The 24451-nt window shown below is 41.1% G+C and overlaps 1 long non-coding RNA gene across 2 annotated transcripts in view; it reads left to right on the top strand.

Moving 5' to 3' along the window:
* LOC111557293 overlaps positions 1-14980 on the top strand; it is a 30270-nt gene extending 15290 nt beyond the window's left edge. For both annotated transcript variants that reach the window (XR_002737251.2, XR_002737253.2), the window contains exons 3-4: positions 1656-1741; positions 14832-14980. This is a non-coding gene — a long non-coding RNA (uncharacterized LOC111557293). The remainder of the gene's footprint in view (positions 1-1655; positions 1742-14831) is intronic.
* Positions 14981-24451: the final 9471 nt, after the last annotated feature.

Genomic DNA, 24451 nt, shown 5'->3' with positions numbered 1-24451 from the left:
GTGCCTGGTCCCTGAGTACTTTCAAGACAAAGCTCAAGGAAAACTTACTTAAAGGCAGTAGTGCTCAGCCTGGGACGACTATAACCTCCAGAGGACAACTGGCAATGTTTGCAGACATTATCACGTCTGGGGATCAAGTAATAACAGCATCTAGTGGGGAGAGGCCAGGGATGTTGCTGAATACACTCCAGTGCACAGGGCAACCTCCCTCCCTGCAAACAACGAATTATCTGGCCCTATTCAACAGTGTTTCTGTTGAGAAATTCTGCATCACAGGAGGTGCCGTGAGATTTTTAGCTCCTGATATGTATTACATGGGGCATTCTCTAAGATTATGTTATCAAATGTGGTAGTCACTTGCCATGTGTGACAATTTAAATTAAATTAAGTTAAATCAAACATTTAATTCCTCATTCACACTAGCCACACTGCAAGTTCTCAGTGGCCAGATATGACTAGCAGCCATTGTATCAGACTGTACAAATTTATAGAACATTCCATTATCTCAAAAAGTTCTTTCAGACAGTGCTGCTGCAAGAACTACTTACTCCAAAATTCTATTAAATATCTCAAGCTACAGTTCCTTGCATGTTATGAGAAACCAAATATTAAAATGATGATTTTTAAAACAGATAAAATAGGGCATATTTACTTATATTGTAAAAATGATCTTTTAAATGTGAATGTTTCTAATATTAAAAATGATCTTCTAAACGTGAATATTTCTAATATATTTGATGGCTTATCTCCTTGTTAAAAATCTGATTTATTTGGTTATAGATCATTAAAACTGGGAAGAGAATAGAAGCTTAAAGCTAGAATTGGCAAAACCCCTATAAATTGAAGCTCAAGAAAAGGACTTGAGACAGCTCTGAAATTGCTATGTAAACCAAAGATTTTTTATGAAGTTGTAGAATTTCTTAGTTTAAAATAGGGTCTTCCTGGAGTGCTTGAGTGGCTCAGTCAGTTGAGTGTCTGATTCTTGATTTCGGCTCAGGTCATGATCCCAGGGTTGTGAGGTTGAGCCCCCCCACCCCGTCAGGCTCTGAGCTGTGCTAAGCATCGAACCTGCTTGAGATTCTCTTCTCTCTCTCTCCCTCTCTCTCTCTTTTTCTCTCTCTCTCTCTGCCCCTCTCCCCAACTTGTGCATGTGTGCACCTTCTCCCTCTCAAAAAATTAAAAATTAAAATTAAATGGGGTCTGCTTATGGGGCGCCTGGGTGGCTCAGTCGGTTAAGCATCTGACTTTGGCTCAGGTCGTGATCTCGCAGTCCGTGAGTTCGAGCCCCGCGTCAGGCTCTGTGCTGACAGCTCAGAGCCTGGAGCCTGTTTCAGATTCTGTGTCTCCCTCTCTCTGACCCTCCCCCGTTCATCTCTGTCTCTCTCTGTCTCAAAAATAAAATAAAGGTTAAAAAAAAATTAAAAAATAAATAAATAAATAAATAAATAAATAAATGGGGTCTGCATAATATTTTTGGTTCTGATTTGTATAATTGTTTTTAGGGAACACAAAGTTCTTGGGGAATCTGATGAATGGTATTGATCCCCTATTCGCAAGTGGGACCATGTACACATAGATACGTACTGATACAATTTTCTTTACAACTCATGCATTTAATCACTTCATAAAGCTTAGGTAAACCCTGTGTTTTCCAGCTGATCTCTCCAGATGAGGAACTTGAGGCCCTGGGAAATGAAGTGTCGTGTCCAAGTTTACACAGTGACGGAACCTGAATCAGAAGGTGGATATTCTAAATTTCAAACCTTATACATTCATTAAGAAATACTAGTTTCTATAAAGTAGCAAAGAAATTAATCAACTGTGTGATATAAGATGTACTATCCAAAGTCTTCTGCTTGGCCTCTCTGAAGGGAGGGAAGGGGATAGTGCTTAAAAAGCAATGAAATGTTTTCCAAAATTGCCAGAGGGCAGAATACAGCCGATTCAGTACTCCATGGTGTGGATTGTATAGCTCTGAATGAAGCAACATGTTCTGTAATTTCTGATTTTTATCAGAATGTTTCTTTTTTGAGAATCCATTGCCTTTCTCCATACAACATGTTCCCAGTAATAATAATAGGAGCTCTTCACCAACATGCCTCCATATTTCTCATCAAGGCTTAGGAAGCAGTTTGTGAATTCCCTCTTGAATAGCTCATTAAGTTATTTGCTTTGGTTCCTGCCTCCTATCTCCTGTGTTCTGTGTCCTTATTTGTCCTTTTTCTTAAAAGCCAACAAAGAGCCAAGAAACATCCCTTATGTAAAATTCCAAGATTTTACTCCTGAGCTTAATTATACAAAGTCGTGCCTGTTCTATACCTTCGGCTTTTCAAAGTGTGCCATTATGTAGAACAGCAAGCACGAGCAAAAGGTAGCAAAGCTCATTGAAAGTCTAATCCACGAAGCGCTGTCCCTATTGAAATACTGTAAATAGAAATAATATTCAGGAAAACAGAGATTTCCTCTAAAGCTGTGCCCAACTCATCTATTCACAAACCTCAAACTAAGTTCGGCAAATCAAGTACACTTAGTCCAATGTCTGGAACATAGCAATGAGTTTAAAAAAAAAAATGTGTGGAGTGAATACACTATTTTTATTTCCCCGTTTGCCATTCACTCTTTGTTTTCCATCCTCTTCTTTTGGTCCCTGTCCTGACCCCTGTAGACCACATCGCCCAGGCTTTCTTGCCAGGTGGCCACCCATTGGCCACAGGCAATGAGAGGTTGGAAAATGGAAAGACAGACACAGTAAGTACCTCTTCCCATGCCCCTCTCCTGCACTTTGATTCTGGTATGGCTGTGTCCTCCACAACCACAACTCCCATTGTGTGGCCCCTTTCTATGGCACCAGCTCTTCCTAGGCTCCAGAAGCTGTACTGTCTCCTCTTGCCCCTTTAGGTCTAAGACCCAATTAACAACTTCCTACACTGCTGGTTCCTGGATGTCTCCACATCCTTTTTTGTTCCTTCGACCCTGCACATGTCTCAGCAAACCATTTGTCTTAGTAAGCTTGGGCTGCTATAACTAAATACCATAAACTGGGTGGCTTAACAGACAGAAATTTATTTCTCACAGTTCTGGAGGCTGGGAAATCTAAGGTGAAGGTGTAGTCTGATTCTGTGGTGAGAACCCACTTACTAGACAGCTGTTTTTTGGCTCTAAGTTTACATAGTGGAAGGGATGAAAGATCTCTCTTAGTGGGAAGGTCACTAATCCCATTCAGGAGGGCTTCGCCTTCATGATCTGATCATATCCTAAAGCCTGCCTCCTAGTGCCACCATTTTGAGGGGTAGGACTTCAACATATGAATTTTAGGGGCACCCATTCAGCCCATAGCACCATCCCTTCATTAAAATGCAACCAGATGAGGGGTGCCTGGGTAGCTCAGTCAGATAAGCATTTGATTTCAGCTCATGTCATGATTTCCGGGTTGGTGGGTTCGAGCCCCACATCCGGCTCTGTGCTGACAGCTCAGATTCTGATTTTGCTTCTATGCCTCCCTCTCTCTCTCTCTCTCTCTCTGCCCCTCCCCTGCTTGTGCTCTCTCTCTCTCTCAGAAATAAACAAAAAAACTTAAAAAATTGAACCAGATGAGTTAAATTTTGTTCTTCATTATCGGTGAATAAGTGAAAAGATTCAGAAAACCAGCTTTAAAGTAATGTTGAATGTTTAATTTTTAACATTAAGGAATAAAGCTATAAATACTAAAATCACTTCCCAATATATTAAAATTTCAATTACTGAAACGTTATCTACAAATAAGTTTTAATTTACAAAAATTTATACTCACATTTATATAATATATGCCAGGGATCAGGGGCAGGTAATATAATTCAGAAAACTGATCTAGGTGTCAAGAAAAAAAAGTGCTAAGAGCATTAATAAATGACAATTGGCAATTAATTTATACCTCCATTATCAACTAGAGGTTTACTTCATGTATATATATGTATATGTATATGTATATGTATATGTATTGTAAATAATCCCCACCAATCATAAAATTGACACAGCTGGTATATCATCTAAGGTCCAACTTCCAAGTTAGAGCAAAATCTTCTCATATCATAACTACATAGGTTTAGGGAGGTGGGGTCCAAGCGGGGCTGGAACGTAGGTTGGAGTCAGTTTCAGGTTATAGGTATGAGCCATAGGGAGACACATCATAGCCAAAAGGATTGGTTATCCATCAGGAAACAAGGCTTGAATGACTTTAACGTAGAAGGTAGGTTGAAAGCCAGAACCAGAGTTTCAGGTCCGGAGACACCAGTCTGTCTTTGAATGAATGTTCTCTTTCTTCTTTCATAAACGTACTCCCTCTCACACTGTTGCTCACTCTCTTTCACTGTGACTCGCTCTCATTACAGTCCATAGTATTTATTTTTCTTATTTTTTTCTTATTTTTCTTACCATTCTAAAAAGTAAGAGATAGTCAACATAGAAAAAATACCAAAGAAATAAAGATAAGCAAAAAGAAAATGAAACATAAAATGACCAATAATCTTTTCATACTGAGATAACTAGTTTTCATAGTTTGATGCATACACTTCAATACGTGGGTGATTGATGGCAAGCGAGGTGAATAAATGATAGGTGGTATTTCCTAGCCAAAAATAATCGAATGTACATGTTTTATGACTTGCTGTTTTCACTTAACAGTATGTTTTAATGTCTTTCCAAGTTATTGCCTACTGTTCTGCAGCATCATTTTTATAGCCAAAAAATATTCTATTGTATGAATTTGTCATTGTTTGTTTACCCAATTCTTGGAAATTTAATTCTTTTCCATATTCCCCACTTTTAACCATGCTATAAAAGATATCCTTATAATTTTTGCTACTTCAATAGCAGGGTTATTGTTATTATCTAGATACTTTAGAGTAATGGCAAAGAGCTTTGCCTACTCTTCTTACCCCTGAGCTATGGCTGTGATTACAAACAAACACAATAATCATAGGATCAGCTTAGTTTTAAAGGGATATTCAATCCATTGTTGCCATTGTTGCCATTGTTGCAGGGCCCCCTGTTATCAGTATCCCTTTCCCCACATGCTGTTATATTGACCAGGTAATCTGGGGAAATTAGTTAACATTTTATTCAGTATTTCTTTTTTTCTTATGAATATAAAGTGGCAGAATGAAAGGAGACACACATTCTTTTCTAATTCTCTCACATACCCACATACACACACTAAATGTAATGCATTTCACAAATGTGTGAGAGAGTGCATGTATACATGGCGGACTGTCTCTACTGATGCCTCATGCTGTTCCTACCGTGGGCATGATAGGCAGAGTGTATATGCCAAGGACAGGACTGGGAATGAGGAGCCTCTGATTGCCTGGGTCCAACTCTCAAGTCAGCTGCCTGTCATGTCCTCTTGATTACCTCCTCCAATGTGACTACCATTTATTTAATTTAATCCTTTTTTATCTTATTTAATTTTATCTTATTTAATCCTAACAACCTTATGAGAATGAGGCAATTGAGGAAGAAAGATTTTATAACTTAACCCAGATCACAAGGCTACTAGGTAATAAGTGTCATATACCAAAGCATGTTTCTCAAATATTACCAAGAAGTTTGCCACTAGGAACATTGGGAAATGAAATCCAGACTGTATTTGTCCAAATGAGTAAATAAATAAGTAGCCAACCAAGCCAAATCAAAATGGGCATTTGCGGTGTAATTTAATAGCCTAGATCCTTATTTGGTGATGTCGCAAAACAAAATAACTTTAATCCAGGTTCCTCTCCCATCCCCAAAAAATTTCAGTAAAAATGATTTATTAACATCTGAATATGGTTGTTAACAAGGTCCTGGAGAACACTGCAGGGTGGACTTGTTTTTACTTATTCTTCTTTGAATGCTGTGAGCGTTTTCCTGTCTCTGTTCCTTCATGTATAGAATCCTATTTCTCTATAGTTCCCTTCCCCTCCTTTTAAAAGTATTTATGCCATAGTTACGTCTCCCCATTTGAAAGTGAACCCTGTGAGAGTGAAGAAAGAAAGAAAACCAGCATTTGAATGCCTGCAATGAATCCCACCGAGAAATTCATACACATTATTTGAGTGGGCAGGAACCAAACCCAATTCCTCTTTATAGGTGCTGTGCTTATTATACGGCATGGTTTTGCAGCCTGTGGGCCAACACAAACCGCTTCTTTTGTTCTGTCGACTTTGATGCACTTTGTCGTATGTGTGCATATTTACGTTTTCAAAATCATATATTAATCGACTTGGTACCATAAGGCAAAGTCTGAAACTAACAGACTGTTGATGTAATGCAAAAGATACAATGAAGATACTAAAATGAAACTAGGATGTAGACACCTAAAAGATCCCCAGGGAAATGCTTCAATAACAACGTGGAACTCCGTGAATTAGGAGAGCGGAAATGGATGCCACAGGCAGAAGAACAAACTGAGTTAAGGAGGGCCCATCATTATGATGATTTAGTACAGAATCCACTTAAGGGGAAAACACTTGGGGATGTGGGAAGAAGAAGAGGATTGAGAGGAAGCATATTGACATTCCAGTCCTTCTCTTTGTGGCTGTTAAGATCATTCTGGTCGTACCCGCAGGGAATTAATTATATGTCATAGTAATAGTTAGACTCCACTCATATCATAGTCTTGCCTTGTGGTCAAATTTACTAATCGCTGAAAATTGTCCTGCATCCAGTACTAACTTTCTGAAAGGGAAGTAAACCCTTAGACCACAGATGGACCTTACTGCCCTTGGTTTATGATCTTCCATCATTATGCTGACGGTTGGCAGCCTCTCCGGCATTTTCTCTAAATGTCTCAGTTGAAGGGAAAAATGGGCTTTTTTATGGCTCTGGATCTATCTTCTGTCACTGAATTTATTTCCTCTTTTGGGCCCTGGATCCTGTTCTTTCCCTCCTGCTAACCCCTTTTGTTCATTAATTACCCCTTTCTCACATTTATCTTCAACCTTCCATCTCCAAGCTCTTCCATATTTACAAAAACCAACAAATAAACAAACAACCACAAAGAAACTACTACCTTATATGCCTATGTCCTAACCAAACATCTTGGAAATTTTTCTATATTCCTTATTTCCAATTCTCCACCCCCTTCTGCACCAACGCTCCCCTGAAAGTCCTCTCAGCAAGCTGATCAATGACCTCCTAATGCCAAACCCAGTCCTTTTTTTGCTTGACATCTTTGTAGCATTTAACAATTGAATACTTTCTCATTTTTAAAACTCTTTCATGTATTTGCTTCCACAAACTCAATTCCATCTACTCTTTTCTTATCACTTCTCCCCTGGGTTTCTGCTAAAGGCATCTTTATAAAATGTATTTCCTACTTCTTAGTTTTGCCTTTGTCCAGTCTACTCTTCTTGCTCGGTGCTAGAATTTGCATTTTTGAAATGAAATCTGTCACCCCTTAATGATGTCCTATTGTTTTCAGGATAAAGTTTAAATGCTGTCACATGGCTGATAATGTCCTCTTAATCCAGCCCCGCCTTACTTGCTGAAAAGGAAATTGCTTGCCCCAGACTTCTTCACTTTCTGTTCCCTTAAGCTGGAACCAGACATTGCAGTGACCTGTTCTCAATTATGCACCGGTGGCTCCTGACCATCACATAGCAAAGCTATTCACCAATCTAGGCTAGCAAGACAACTCCGTGAGAGAGAAGGTCTATCTTATTTGGGGTGTTGTACTTTGGGGTTATTACTTTACCCTCGTCTTTACTGAAACTAGTTAAACTGGTTTCTCCTCATGCCATGTGGCCCTCATCTTGAATTGGATCCTGTCTTCCATTCAAACCAGGCTAGTTGCATTTCCAAAGCGTCCACATTCTCGTACTCTCCATGTTTATGTACGTGCTGTTCCCTCTGTCTAGAGTCTGCCCCTCTCTATCTCTGCCTTACTATTCTTATTCATGACTTAGGACTCCAGTCGAGTGTCCGTCCCCATTTGAATCCTTCCCTAATATGCCCCTCACCCCCGTACTTTGCCCCCACAGCACTCTGCGCATTTTACCACAAGGTCTGTGATCACTGGTTTACCTGTGTGTTTTCCTTCTGATTATGAGCATCTTGATGGCAGAAGTGCATATAGTTGGGGCTCAGCAAATGTGTACTCAGTGAGGAGTCAGAGAAGCTCAGTATGTTCCAAGTTTCCCTAGAGGAAGTCTGTGTGTATCTGTGAATATGTGTACATGTGTCTGGGATTGAGCCATCTTAACAGAAGTACCAGGAGCCTAACAGCCAGAGGCTGGGAGTGTAGCCAGTATCTTTAGAGAGTGCTGAAGGAGCAAGCTGGGACTAAGGGTTCAAATGCCAAGTCCAAGGATCAGGAGCAAGGGAGATCAGGAGGAGAGTAATCAGGACAGTCTTATAGAAAGAAGGATAATGGCCCCTACAGATTCCATGTCCCAAACCGCTGAACCTGTGAATATGTTTGGCTACATGGCAAAGGAGACCTAATGGTGCAGATGGAATTAAGTCTGCTAATCAGTTGGTCTTAAAATAAGGAGATTATCCTGGATAATCTAGTGGGCCCAGTGTAATTCCGGGCGTCCTTGAAAGTGGTATATTGAGGCAAAAGATGGAGAAAGCAGAGAGATGGCAGGGTAAGAAGGATTCAGTCTAATATTGCTGGCTTTGGTGATGAAGAGCAACCATGAGCCAAGGAATGAGGGCAGCCTCTAGAAGCTAGAAACAGTAAGAAAGTGGATTCTCCCTTAGAGCCTCCAGAAAGGAAGACAGGCCTGCCAACACCTTGATGTTAGCCCAGGGAGACCCATTTCACACTTCTGACCTCCACATCTGCAAGATGATAAACACGTGTTGTTTTAAGACACTGAATTTGTGGTAATTTGTTGCAATAGAAAGAGAGAACGAATAAAAGTATCACCAACTGAATGAACTTGGACGAGACACTTAATCTCCCTAAACCTCCTGCCTCATCTTATTAACAGGGATCATACTCATTCTGTGATTGTGAGGATTAAATGAGATATTGTATCTAAAAATCTTGGTAAAGTGCTTGGCACAGAGTAAGTACTTTGTGAACAGGAGTAATTGCTGTTATTATTATCATCATTGTTATTGTTCACTAATTTGCCCAATACCTCTAGGGTAGAGGGGAAGGAAGAGACAGAGACAAAAACATGGGAAACAACACAATAAATGTCTATTTTGGAAATCTGCAGGCATATTTGGTTTTAGCTCTCTTGTAATGTGTCTTCTTAACTCACAGAATGTGCTTCATTTCCTTCTGCTCTCTCTCTCTTGCTTTAGGTATTAAGATCTATTTTAAATTTAGTCATTTCAAAGCCTCCTTGGCATCGTGTAAATGTCGCACCATTAAATATATATTCAATGAGCGCTCGAGCAGGCTGCCTTCCCCGCCAAGAAATGGAGTCCCGTAGGTGGGCAGGTGGAGGAACTGACAGACACCCCCCCCACGCCCCCCCACCCCCACCTCCACCCCCACCCCCCCGACAAGCCCATCAACTCTGCTGTCCTTACTGAGCAGAATCACGTTTTATGAGCTCCAAATCAGGATGTGTGGTCTGACAAGCACGTTTTCTCCCGAGTTCTAATTTAGTTTTATGAAAAGGTTTTCACAGGTATTAAATTAAATCACATGAAATTTAGTGGATAGTCTTTGCTGCAAAGAATAAAATCTCAAGTAAAAAATTCAGGGAAAACATATATCAGTTTTTATAATATTTGAAATTTGAATTATCGGTGACAATCTAGACTGTAAGGTTTGGTGGCCATCTGGTGTGGAGGGGTGCAGTTTGCTTCTATTGTGTTTTGTTTTCCTTTGCTCTCAGGTATCCCCTTCCCTGACTCTTACCCCTGAGTCATGCTGCCCCATTCTAATGACGCGACCCTCATGAACTGCCAGACATAGAACGCCAATTCCTGGGTGAAGGAATAGATGTGTGACACCAGCTTGGCTGATCATGATACGCCTTCACCCTGGCCAGTGATTGGCCCCATGGATAGGTCCATGATCCAAATGGAGCCAATTTCATACAGACAGATGAAGAACATGACTTTCTTTCCCCTAGAATAAGAAGCAGTGGAAAGCTATGTAGGAGTTGTTGCCCGCCATGTTTGCCACCACAAAAAGGAAACACATCTGCAGGAAGTGAATGGGGCCAAAACCAGAAAGAGGCAGGACTGAGAAGTGGAGAGGAGAAAAAAAAAACAAAAACAAAAAACAAAACAACCCTAATGACATCTCTGAGCCCTCAGACCCAGCAGTGCCTAACACCACTTACTCCCCATCCTTCTCTGTACATGAGCCAATAAATCTTTTTTAAGTGGGATTTCTGTCACTTGAAATTGAAAGAGCCCTGGCTAATACACAGGGTTATTGCAAAAACACTGTCGAAAAGAGACCTCAGAAAAACCAACCCAGAGGTGGGCCAAACAGACACAGGAAGAAAACAGAGTGATATAGCAGGCGATAAGGCGGGGAAGAGCATGAGACTCAGAGTCAGAACAGCAGGGTTTATATTCCAGCTCTGCCATTTACCAACGACCTTGGAAAAAGTAAGGTGCAACCTTGGATGACAGCGTAACATTTCCACTTAATGGTCTATAGAGTGGATGACTATCCTATTGTTGCCATATATAACATGATGCTCTGAACACTCTTTGTAAATGTTAAGTGCTTGAAAATGGCACTTATTACATAGAGAGCAGCACCATAAAAAAGACTGTGGATTGAAACATAGACTGAAAAGGAGAAGCTAGGCTGTAAGTCACTGAACTCTTGAGAGAGAAATATGGAAACCAGTTAATGGTTGGATCTTCTATAAGGTATCTCAAGGTCAGACAATACTGAATGTCAGTGGTTTGAGTAAAAACATAGGCAAAATCTATGCAAAAACTAGAAAACAATTCTAAGGCTGTGTGTGGGATAGGAGTCAGAAGAAAGAGAAGAAAAGAGAACCAACACTTGTGAGATGTCCACAGTATCTCACTTGTATACCACGCATGCTCTCACATAACCCATGAAGTAACGCTGCAAGTGTCAGGTATTAGTGTCCCCAGTTTAGACTTGGGGAAAACAAGGCTCAGTGCTTACAGTCAAGCCAAGATCTTAAGATTCTACAACTGGATCGCTAGACTATTCCACTGTCCATAAAATACATTTGAGCTAGACTTTGGAGCTTAGGTGAGGATATGCTTAGTTTTCTTTCCAGATTATAAAGACCAATAAACCAATATTTTAAATAAAATTTTAAATTTTAAAAATTTTGTTGGGAATGGTTTTCTGCTAGATTTAAAGTCTAGTGCTTTTAGTAGTTACTAGAAGTGTGTTTCTCTTCATCTGGGTGTCAAGAATCATGAAAGGTCTGAGATTTTAGCCTGCTTACACACGAATTAACTAGCCTGTTACTATTTTGTGGATGCTGGCAGAAGACATAAGACTCGTGGCCAAAGAGACAAAGACCTTTATGATTCATGGCAAAAGTAGTAGCCAGAGCTTTATGTTGGTTTATGTCGGTTGGTTCCCAATCCCCACCACCAAGGCCCATGAAGGAGACAGAGAAAGCCCATGGCGAGTGCCCACACATGGCATAGGTTACATTACAGGAGGGGAACACTAAAACTAGGGATTTATTGCTTTTATAGCAAGTGAAGGCAAGACTGTTCTTTAGGGGAGAAGTTACCATCATCCCTCAAGATTGCCTTCTGCAAACACAACTCTGAGAAATATCGTACGTATGGAGGAGGCTGGGCCTTGCATTTTGGGCATACCCAGCAAGAATGTGTAGGGAGGCTGAGGGCCCACGGTGAATTGCCTCTCCCAGCACTGAATCCTTCTCTAGACAACAATGAGGTCTTGTTGCTACTTACCCTCTCCAACTGCAGTTTCATTCATTTGCTCTCCATTGAGATCATCCCTTGCACATATCTCTTCGAGCTGCTTCTCTTTCTTGTTCTGAACTACCAGAAAATTACCTTTCTAGTATCTCTAGTTAGGGCAGGCTACAAGGGATACTCCCTTCTGTGAATTTGAGGACAGAAGGACAGAAGCAGCTATTTTCTCATGTTCTCCCAGTTAAACGAAATACTAATCTACTACCAATCTAATACCAATGCTACTGTGAAGGGATTTTATAGATGTAAACTGTAAATGGTCTTATCAGTTGACTTGAAATTCAACAAAAGGGAGATGATTGTGGATGGGCCTTACTTAATCAATTAAAAGCCTTTTAAAAGAGAGCTTAGGCCTTTCCTGAGCTAGAGACCACAGACAGCAGCTAGCTTCTCAGTGGTTCCCCTTTCCCATTAGATCCTCCTTCCTACCTGCCTGCCTGTGGACAATAAGTTTCAGCTTGGACCCGTGGGTTTCTAGCCTGACATGGTCTTTTCTTCTCAACTGCCTATCCTATGGACTTTGGGGTAGCTAACTTAGTCCCCACAATTATGTAACTCAACTTCTTGTAATAAATACCATAATATATTAAGAAGAATTAACATATTATGTATGCATTTTTAAATGTTTAGTTATTTTTGAGAGAAACAGAGACAGAGACAGAGACAGAAGAGAGAGAGCAGGGAAGGAGCAGAGAAGGAGGGAGAGAGAATCCCAAGCAGAATCTCTTCTGTCAGCACAGAGCCTGATGTGGAACTCAAGCTCACTATCTTGAGATCATGACCTAAGCTGAAATCAAGAGTCAGACGCTTAACCGACTGAGCCACACTGGCACCCTAGCATATTATATTTATCATTAATATTTTTATTAATTAACCAATAACTAACACATTTTATATTAATATTTATAATGTATACAAATTATAATAAATATTGTAATCCATAATATTTACAATCAACATATGTATCCTACTGGATTTTCCTCTCTAGTTGAACTCTGACCAATATATGTGCCATTTCATGGAAACTGCTCATTTAATGAGACTGAGACCTCCTTCCTGCCAAATTCAATGGCATTCTTAGTCCTCATTTTGAATGACACCTCACTCTTTAGGTTGCTTCTTCTTTGGTGTTAGAAATACCATTGAGGCTTTCTTCCCAGTACATTACCTAGTCTGGTTGTCTTATTCCTCTAACCTTAGTCATTTTCCTAAGAGTATTCTTGCCATGGTATATCTCTTCCTTCTTTCATGCAGGTGGCCTTCAATCATCATGGTCTTTACTATACTATACATTGGTCATACCAATGACTCAAATATATTCCTCTCATTTTCACCATCTCAGAGTCTTTATTAGTGCAACTCTTGCCCAACCCAGTTCATGAAAGATGCATCAAAGAGAAGGCCAGCTCCAAGGCTGTTTGAATCTTCCTCCCCTCTGGACTCTAGAGAAACTGCCTTCATGGTTATGATAATGCTGATAAACGAAATTATCATTTATCGAGACTTGATATGCACTATACACTATTTAAGGTGCTTTACAAACATGATCTTATCTAATGCTTCCAATATCCTTATGAAGTCAATATTGTGATTCCCTTTTTGTTCTTACACGTTTTAGTATTATTTGTTCTAGTTCTGTGAAGTATGATTCCCATTTTTCTTATGAGAAATCTGAGAATTGGGGAAATGTTATGCAATAGGTCTTGGGACCCACAGCCAGTAGATGTCAGAGTTAGGATTTATATGCTCAACCCAAGTTCCAAACAACTGATAATACTGCCTCTGTCAGAAGATATGGACAGTGAAGGCATAATCATCAAAGACCATTTACATTTGTAGAATCTGGCCAGGCATGGCAGACTTGAGCAGGTAGCTTCATCTTAAAAGCTGGCAGTAGCCTTTGGGTGACTATTGAAACCATTATAGCCATGAGTCTCATCTAGCTGGTATAATCACAACTGTTCTTTGCCCGTGGCTCCTAATGTAGCTTTGCAGATTCTCCGAATACCACTGTATACCCTCAGACAAAGGATGGCAAGATCTTTCCCTTGCCAAGCTGTCTGTCTCCAGTCATGGACAACGACCCAGCTTCCAGACCATACTACTGTCTCACTGCTACTGCTTTATCACTCCTGATCTATGACCTTGAATCTGAATCTGAATCACACCATATTTGGCAGACCACTAGCCAATAGTCCAGGGGATTTAGTGGTCATTCCCTCTGATGTCAAGTCAGTGCAGTGTTTTTGCAGAATCATGGTGCTTAAGGCATCCTGCAATAGAAAGCAGTAGAACACTGATGCCAATAAGAAAAAAATTGCCTTCTTCCCAAACAAGAATTTTTTGGCAATTATTTTAGTCTTGGCTAAAGCCTGTAAATTTTTGGCTCAGTATTTACTTTATGGGCCAATCATCAAATCCTGATGTGGCTATGAATAAAGATTATGTAGAATATGAAGAACAAATTACAAAGATGGCCATGGAAGCCTTGCAAAATCGAAAGGCATATGTGCCAGGATGGCAGAACATCTTGGCAGATATTTCCCTTGGAAGAGGGGGAATAAGGTAATTATTTCCCTACTCTTGGGACTTTACTTTCTGCTTCTTTGAAGAAGTCCTTGACAAATATTTTACATTTATCCACTTCCTTTTGTGATAGTTTGTTTAAACATTTATTTCAGTTGGTTGTGAATTTATTTCAGTATTTTCAGAAGTTGGTTTGACAAGTTCACTATATCAATTACCCCAGCCAGTAAAGGGACCACTTCCCACCTTCTTTGTTAGTTCAGTGACATGAAGAGCTCAAAAATGGCCTTGGAATAGCCTCAGCTCCCAATTTAGTTGAACTGTGATGCTGTTTTCTGATGGAACATTTCTCCTCAGAGTACAGCTCTTAAGGTTCTGGGGATAACATCAAACAATACTCCAGCCACTCTCATTTCTCTTAGTTCCCAGGCCTTTGCATTCTGGCTACAGAGAACATACCACCAGCTATTGACCACTGGTTTAAGACACCTGCTTGTGAAAGATTTTCTTCATCAGGCCATTCCATTAATATCAAGCCATCTGCTTCTGGGTGACAGGAGAGTCATAAATGCTAAAGGTAAGAGTCCTTTGCCACACATCCTTTGCCACCAAATAAGTGCTTTTGTGAGATACCATGTCAATGGATAAGGCACCTGTAGGTCCACAGATAGGAATGCCAGCAGAATAATTCTGATAAAATAAAGCAAAAGTGTATCTGAGATACACATTTATGCCTGTGAGGACAAATCACTGTCTACTCTGTGCTTTATTAAAGACCATGGCTGCTGAAAAGCTGGGCAATCAACAGTGGCCTTGGCCAAATAAGCTTCGGGGATAAGAAATCCATAATAAGCCTCCATCTTTGCCTCTATTTCCACTTTCTACATGGGCTCATTGAATAAGCACCAATGTTGCCAAAAAAAGGAGAGTGACTGACAGCCACCTTTCCTACCTATTTATTGAGAGCATTTACACATCAATAGCTGAAAAACCAGGTGCCAGGAGTGGTTATTGATTTTTTTTCCTAATAAAGATATATCCAAAACCTCAGCTGTGATTGCCATAACCACCTTATTAAGTCTGGAACAATCTACCATTATTCTCTAAGACCCATCTGGCTCTTGGATCTGCCAAGCAAGACTAGTTAAATGGGGATGTGGTAGGAATAATCACCCCTGCATCTCCCAAGTCTCTGATGGTGGCACTAATCTTTGCAGTTCCTCCAAAGAATGCCACATTGCATTGAGCTTATTATTTTGGGGCTTCCACTTGGCTCCTCCTATTATACAATCTTCATTCCACATAATAGAGAGCTAATGTGAGTATTCTGCCAATTGAGTATATCACTTTTCTGAAAGTGGGAAAATAACCAGATGAAAATTGGGTAAGAGAAGACACTTGTGCTTGCCAATGATTACTAGTGGCTTATCCCTTTCCCTCTGCTCCCATCGAGGAGGTTATCTATGCACTCCTCAACTTTGAACAACCCAATCTTGGAATCTTGTTTTTTTCAGAGGCTGTGTCCTGGGCCCACTTCTCCCAGTACTAATTACTATGTAAGTCAAGATTCTGGCAGGGAACAAGTAGTACATCCAAATTAGGGTAATTGGAGAATGTAATAAAGGGATATTTTACAAAAGTGTGGGTAGATTTAACAGAAATCAATAAGGGATAGAGAAGCCACACAGGGTTAGCAACATCAGGGAGCAACCCCTGGAACTCAAGAAGAGGGAATAGTTATGGGGACTGAGAAAGAGCTGTAACCTCCAGTAAGGATTACAGCCACTGCTAACCTGCAGCCTAATAAGGAGGGAGCCAGAGAAATTAATACCCTGACCTCAAGATACCCCAAGCCAATAGGTTTCCCACCCCCAGTAGACCAATTCTCTCTCTTCAGGGAATCTTAATTCCAAAGAAGACATTGCAATGGCACTGTCCAAAACTGACCATGCTTGAGCTCTCCTACTTTCCAAACTCAAGTTTGTCAGCCTTTTCTTCAACTCACTGAGCTACCTTCCTCCTGCTGTAACTCTTTCTTTCTGTTTACTTTTGGCTAAATCAATCAGAGCCATTTCCAGCAACAACGATAATTTGAGTCTCAGGTGGCAAAAAAGTAGAAAATGTTTCTAAAATTTCCAAAATCTAACTTCTGGCCAATAATTAATTCCACTTAATATTCCCATTCAAACTAGTTTCCATAGCTAGAGCACGTTTCAAGTGCTGAATCCTGGAGGATGAGCCAATGTGTCAAAAGAAAAGACAAGGGAAGCAAAATGATCTGAACTTCACCTTCCAATGATTTATAAAATGAGACATGAAGGTTATAAGGCAAGTCCACTCACATCAACAATAAAGTGAGCAGAAAGAGGTTGGACTAGGATCTGATGAAAGAAAGACACCAAAAGCTTCTGTGCATGACCCCTCCACCTTGTGCCCTTGAAGAGGTTTTTAAGTAGAGATGAGACCAGCAAAACTATTTTTAGAAGGACCACTCTGGCTGCAGGATGAAAAAGAAGTAGGCTGGAGGAGGGACCCAATTGGAGTTTGCTACAGGGTCTGTGCAGGAGAAGGCACCCAAGCAGGCAAGGCCAGGAATGGGCTCCAGGAGTGCACTGGGCATGTGACTGGAATGTTTGTCATCTGATCATGTAGTGACTGGAAGGATAATTCAGACATCATCATCGATCTCTATTGAGATAAGCAAGAAGAGAATTTATTCCTTCTTTTTATATCCCTTAAATGTGCTTATTTCACTTTGCAGACATAAAAACAAAACAAAATAACAAAAAAACCCAACCTAAACATCAATCAATATAATTGGATAAAGAAACAATATTACAATTATGCATTGTAATGTTGTGTATTAATAGGGAGATCTGTAGATCTATGGGAAAATGATCACAATACTGAAATGAGAAACAGAAGCTGCTGATGGTATGTAGAGAATGCTACCATTTTGGAAAAACAACAAATAAAATGTGTGTGTGTGTGTGTGTGTGTGTGGCCTGAATATAGGAGTACAGGTGTGTGTGAATAGAAAAAGTCAGGAAAGATCTTCACAAAAATGTTAATGGCCGCTATATTTACAGATTATTTGATGGGAAATTTCTAAATTCTCCATACTATCTGTATCATTTTAATCTTTAACCACAAATATGTTTTATTTCTATGCCTGAAAAAGGTGGAAAAAATATGTTCATTCTATGATAACAAGACCACTTAAACAAGAACAATGCATATGTTTATAAGAAGCAGCAGAGGATAAAGCCCCCTGTAGACATTACAGCAAAGATTGCTATGGAACGAGAATGGAGTAGGCCTTTGACACCAAAATACACTTTGGAACAGACCAGAACATTCTCTTGGTGACACCAAACTAAGGCTTTTTACCAGTCCTTTGGTGAAATTAATATGAGAACCCCATGGATGCTCTTTAGGGAGTCTTGATTATAATGACATCTAAGTTAACACTGTCGTAACTGTGCAGGATTTTTAGCCCTCATATTTTATTGTCTATCAAGATCCAAGAATTTTTTTTAAATCCATGCAAGTAAAGTAAGATGCAAATGTCGGTGCTCTCCTTTGGCTACTGTCATCAATGTTTTGGTGGGGAAATTAAGCAGGACCAGCCATTATAATATGGCTTGACTCTCTCTGGGTGTGCTTCACCATCAGGGTTGGTTTTACAGATGGGTGACCTATGCAGCCACACAGGGTCACGTTCAGAAGAAACTTTGGTTTATGTTCTGCTGTGGTCATTCTAAAATTCTTTTTTTTTTTCATTCTGAAATTCTTGATAATTTTATCTTTGACTTTGTGTTTTGTATGTGAAATCCAATGGGGCAATGGAACACGGGAATGATCAGAAGTGACAGGTGCTGCATGTATGTGTTCTTGCTTCTGCTGCACCATTTGCATGTAGCCTTTGAGATGTGCATGAGCAGAGAATCCAGAAGGATCCACCATTCATGGAGTCAAGCAAGACTCCAAGCAAGTACAAAAAAGCATGTTCTGTCTACAGTGGAGGGAGAGGGGGTGCTGACAGCCCCGCGAGTCTCTGCTCTCTGTTCAAGCCAGAAGTTGCTTTGAATACAAAAAGAAGGCAATCACATTCTAAGAAACCTGAATGACCAAGGAATCCTGTCATATTCTTTCTTACTCTTCTTACTTCCCTGCAGTAGCCAACCATGTACTGAAAATGAGCACATATAAGGAAAAGGAAAAGATATGGCACCCCATAGTACCTTTTCTTTCACTCCTTCCTCATAAATCTGGGAGCCAAAGATAGAGAATATTGGTAGATTTGCACATATAAAGTGAAATAAAATAGTGAGGGTTCTTTGTTCAGCGTTTCCAGTGTTTTATAAAAATGAAACATATATACATGTATGTATATGAGATATGAAATAAAAATTGTGCAATTTTGGTGATTTCACATAAGAGGTAAATGCTTTTATATTTGCATTTAAAGTTCGTATTGCACAGCGGTGCCTCAGTTGATTAAGCGTCCCACTCTTGGTTTCGGTTCAGGTCATGATCCCATGGTTTGTGGGTTTGAGCCCGGCATCAGGCTTTGTGCCGGCCATAACCTGCTTGGGATTCTGTCTCTCTCTCCTTCTCTCTCTGCACCTCCCCCACTCTCTCTCTTCCAAAAAATAAATAAATAAACATTTTTAAAAAAACATTGGTATTGCACAGTATGAGTACAAATAGTAAATTCAAACTAATAATGTAGAATTTTCATTTTTCTTTACTTATACTACTACTGAACCAAAAAAATTTTAAATACCATAACAAAGTAAGAGAGCAACTGTGGAGGAAAGAACAAGCTTTGTATTTTAGGACCTTTAATGGTACTTTTTACTGCATTTTGAACAAGAGGCCCCAGATTTTCATTTTGCAGTAGGCCCTGCCAATTACACAGCCAGCCCCACCTGTGATTGCAGCAGCCGTCAATTCAAGTGGCTTTGGGACGTTTTGGTGGTAACTTGATGGAGGCAGTGGCGAAGACTGAGAAACTGCACAAACATCACTAAAGGCGACACAGGAGAAAGGGGTCTGGAAGGGAGGTGGGGCATTGGCCAGTAGCCTTTAGCAGTGCCCCTTGTGCAGCTTTCCGGGAAGGACAGGGACAGCATCACTAAAGAGAGATGCTTAGTGTAAAGAGGCAGGTTCATCCCTTTAAACTGCATGGATTTCTCTGCAATTTAGTGCTGAGAAGTGATGTTAGAGAAAGGCTCTTTTCTCATATGATTGCTGATAACCTTCTGTCTATTACTCGAGCTCAATACTTGGATGTATTTGTGCAGCAAAGCTGAGCCCTTCCTCTCAGGAAACCCAGGGAACAGCCTGATAGATCAATTGATTTGTCAAGCCCCAGCAGACAGAAACAATTTCCTTGGCTAGACTTGGTTAATGCAGATGGCCGGCTCCTTCACCCTTAGTACACCTCAGCCTGGCCACGGATAATGTTTCTGGGAGGATGTCACAGTCTCCCTGGAAAGCTCTGGGCTCTTCCTCTAGGCATTTGAAAGAGAAGATAGCACAGCGCAGCACCAGCCTGAGAAAACCATTAGCGTAACTTGGGTGTGCCTGGGAGAACAGATTAGGTTGTAAGGTGCCTGCTGGTAGTCCCATTGAAATCTGATCCTGCCTTCCGTTCTTGTGGTGTCAACCACCAGCACACCTGAGGCTCAAGGTGGAGAGAAGACAAAGAACATACCAGCCAAATGCCAGTTCTTTATACTTGCCGCACTGACTTCTAGCCTCTGTCTGATAAACTGAGATTGTGTTGTCAAGAAGCACATGACTTTGGTACCTTAGCAGATTCTCTCCTTACTGATTTTACTGCTTTGAAGGCAGGGAGGAGAAGAGGAGAGCCTCCCACCCATCCTCTACAGATACTCATATCATTCTTCACAGTAAATGCTCCAGCCATCTCTAGTCCCGTGCAGGTGGGCATGGGGTGGGGAAGGGCTGAGAACTCTGTTACAGGCATTCCGAAAACCACAGTAGGGTTGGAGTTCCCTGCTTCCGCACAGCCATTTGCCCTCCATCTCTTTAGTTCCTGGAGTACCTTCCCTACTTCTTCATTGGCTAGTGTTCATCAAATCCATTTCCTCTTTTTCCTGGCTACACAGGTAAGACCACATTTCCCAGCCTCTCTTGCTGTAAGTTGTAGCCATGCGACTGGGTTCTAGCCAATAGAATGAGAGCAGAAGTCATCAGTGTCACTTCTAGGCCAGAGCCAACAGACCTCTTTCCCTTGTGCAGACTGATGCAGAGGACCACAGCACCAGGAGAGCTGAGTGATAAAGGTGGTTGGGCCACAATAAAGAAGCGATCCTGGTCCTTTCATCTCCACTTGAAGGATAGCCACCCTTTAATCAGGAAAGGGAGAGATGAACTCTTATTATATCTAGGGGTTGTTTCAGCAGCCATAACCATTGGTTATGGTTACCATAACCAATAACAACTGACTTCCAATAATAGCGTTCATCCTCCTGGGGACTTAGCCACAGACATTAACTGTTCAGATGTCCTCCAGCCGTCTGGAGACTCCCTGATCTTTGATATTTAATTTTAAAGGCTGAAATTCCTTCATACTTTAGGGGGAAATCATGGCTCTCCTCTTCCCACCTCCATCCCTATCAGCATCTCCTGGGGTTCCTGAAAGACTTACTTTTCTCCTGATCACATCTTGCTCTGACATCACACAGGTGAGCAAGGACATGATGGGGTTCTTTGGTCTTTCATGTTTCTTAGAGCACCAATGTCTTCCTTCTGCATTCAAAACAAGTTCTGGTTTGAGTGGAAGCCATGGAAATTGTTGGCTTGTTCTCTCTTTGAGTCCTGCTGAAGTCCCATGCACCAGGGTCCACTGAAATTCTGTACCAAAGGGGGTATTGCAAACACTGACTGTGAATGGGGAGGCAGAGAACAGTGGATGTGTTACTACACCTGTCTCCTGTGCTCGGGCACAGGCTCTATTGTCCTATAAGACTAACAATACAGAGATTCACAGATAGGATATTAACCGTTTTAAGAGGATGAAAGCAGAGCATTACATCTCAAAAGGGATTCTTTGCTCCTGGGCCCTTATGTGACTGCACAGTTCACGAGCCTCTGAGTCTAACTCTGGAGAAGTACACCCCTTTTGTCCTTCCTCTTGCTGGCTGGCAGAGCAGGTGTGTGAGGCCGGGGGAAGAAGGGACAGATCATAGGGGAACAGATGAAGACTGCATGAAATAAAACCTCTTTCTGATTCTTCCACTGGAATCATCTGCGATGATGTTTGTGAACTGGATTTTCCTTTGGGGAACGTAATTAAGTGTTGCATCATGTGTCAAGCCTCTTGTGGAACAAAAGTAGAGCCAAAAGATGGGGCATTGGTGTGCAGGTTACATGTGCAGATCTGGGGCTAGGGATGCGCACACAACAAACAACTTTGAATAATTGAACCCTGTTCTTTAACATCCTTTGCCTGACCTGCCACTGGGAACTTTTCTCTGGTGTGGACTCTCCCAAATCCTGCCTCCTGGCCTCTCTGGGTCCTCACTCTCTCCATTAACCCCCTACCCCCATTGCCTTTGGAAGTGCAAAATGTTTTCTACTTTATTTGCAGGGCAGTTATTTCCACTTCTGATTGATCCTGATCTAATAGGCCAAATTATGCTACCAAGTTAATTGCTGAAGGAAATAAAAACAAAACGACAAGCAAAAACGTGGCTTATTTCCTTTAAGAATTTGGCTGCCAATATTTACATAATTATTTTTCTCCCAAATACTCTAGTAACAGACTTTCTTGACATGGTTTTAAAACCCTCAGAAATCCATCCCTGCCTCCCTAGGTGAGTGTGGAGACGCTTCTTCTGGTCTCCTATAAAATCTTGTGCATATCATACATATACCTACATATACATATAGTCAAAAATCAACAAAGCCAGACGTTAAAATGCTAAAATAGATTTTATTCAGCAACTATTGATAGCTGAGAAAGAGCTGAGCTCCCTTCCAATTTGTGCAGTGGTGACTGGGCATTTCAAAGGGGAATGAGGGAATCGGGAGAGGGGTGGTCAGGGATGTGAAAAATTACAACAGGTTGGTCAGTTAAATGCATCAAGTCAGCTGTGTTTGCTGACTGGTAATTGAGGCTGACAAATGAGGATTCTGTCCTCCCACAGAAACTGGGGGACAGAGGCCCTATTCTTCCTGATGATTACATTCCAGAGAAATCGCTTTCAGGTCCTTGAGAAAGATGCCACTGCCACATATTGTCAATTGTAAGCCCTTTGTAGTAAATTGTTAAGCAAGGCATCTCATGTGTACAGTCTGCTCAGCCGCATAAGAAAGGGCCCTGGGCCTGGAACAGTCCTTATCGGGAGATAAGGGGCCCACACAGTCTGCACTGGGCTTGTCACCTTGTGTGGGAATATCTTTCCCTGTTTCAGGTGTAATGTGCTCCTTCTGCGTCAGCATGTGTCAGCCATCCTCAGGCACCTTCAGCCTTCAGTATTTCCAGCTCCAGGGGAAGAGTGGAGGCCCTTCCACCGCAGCAAAAGATAGGTGAGCACAGCCCCATTGCCTCGTGTCAACTGTCGGGGACCTCCACTAGCCATGGAGTCCAACACACATTATTGGAGCTGATCTAGCTCTGTCTCTGCTCTTTCTATGTGAGTAAATCATTGTTTCATCCAGTGCTTGACCGTGTTGGCAGCCCTGAACTTTCTCAAAAAAGCAGTGGGAACTGGGTCATCTTAGGGACATGGCCTTATGTTACTAGAAGCCCTGCCAGAGTTTGGTCATCTTAGTGTAGGAAGAGGTTTGGATGGAGTAGTGATGTGACAAAAAGTAGTTCTACAGCTCTTAACATAGGCATAGACATAGACATATTCATACACAAACACACATACACATACACAAACGCACACATACATATGCACAAACACAAACACATATACATTCACATACACACATACATATACACAAACACAAACACTTGTACATATGCACACGCATAAACAAACACATGCACATACACATATACATACACAAACATATACACATACACAAGCACATACACATACACAAACACATACACATACATATGCACATATACATATATACATCACACACATGTAATCTTTTTTCAATGAACTTTCAAAGATACTCATCCCTCAGGCATAAGGCAACTCTGCCCAGAGGAAGTCCAATTTTACAGGTCATGCTCTAACCCTAAAGGACAACAGGAAAAAAATCCAGATCCAGTACAAAATATGGTCTCCTCTGAAGGGCTGCTATGGCCATTCTATCTCACAGCTGTTTCTTCTTCCTCACCGAGCTGCCAGGACTCTCAGGTTTTGAGTGAGATGATTCATCATAACAAGTACACTAGCCCTCGTGTTCCTTTTTTTTCCTCTAGTGATTTGATTTCCTACTTTTATTTCTTCAACTATGTTGTTTATATGTCCCCGGATATGAGGATGGTCGAGGCAGGAAAAGAAACTAACAAATATGTGGCACAAGCTTAGGTTTTTGCCTCAGACTTTACCGTGGCTTGTATCTGTTACGGGTGTGGAGAGCTAGAAGCTAATTTGGGAAGAATTCATGGTGTGAGTCTTCAGTGAGCATGTCCTTTATACAAGGCACAGTTGTCAAGGCAGTCCAGAGGAGGAGGGGGGGTGTCTTAGTTTTCTATTGCTATATAACAAACTACCACAAATTTAGCTGCTTAAAACAACATACATTTATTATTTCAGTTTCCAAGTGGAATCCAAGCACATCCTACCTAGGTGCTCTGCTTGTGGTCTCCTAGGGCTACAATCCAGGTGGGTATCATTTGGGGTACAGTCCTTACTGGAGGCTCTGGAGGAAACCCTCTTCCAAGTTCACTCAGATTGTTAGCGGAGGTTACCTTATAGATGCAGGATTGGAGGCACTGGCTTTTTGCCAGTTGTCAGCTGGAGGCTACCTGTAGTCTTCGCCACCTAGACCTCCCCTCCCCCCATATGGCCTCTTACTTCAACAAGCCAGAAGGAACATC

Source organism: Felis catus, chromosome A2, assembly GCF_018350175.1.
Source record: "Felis catus isolate Fca126 chromosome A2, F.catus_Fca126_mat1.0, whole genome shotgun sequence".
Classification (NCBI taxonomy): domain Eukaryota; kingdom Metazoa; phylum Chordata; class Mammalia; order Carnivora; family Felidae; genus Felis; species Felis catus.
Note: the sequence above shows the minus strand (reverse complement) of the source record. Positions and strands in the feature narration are given on the sequence as shown.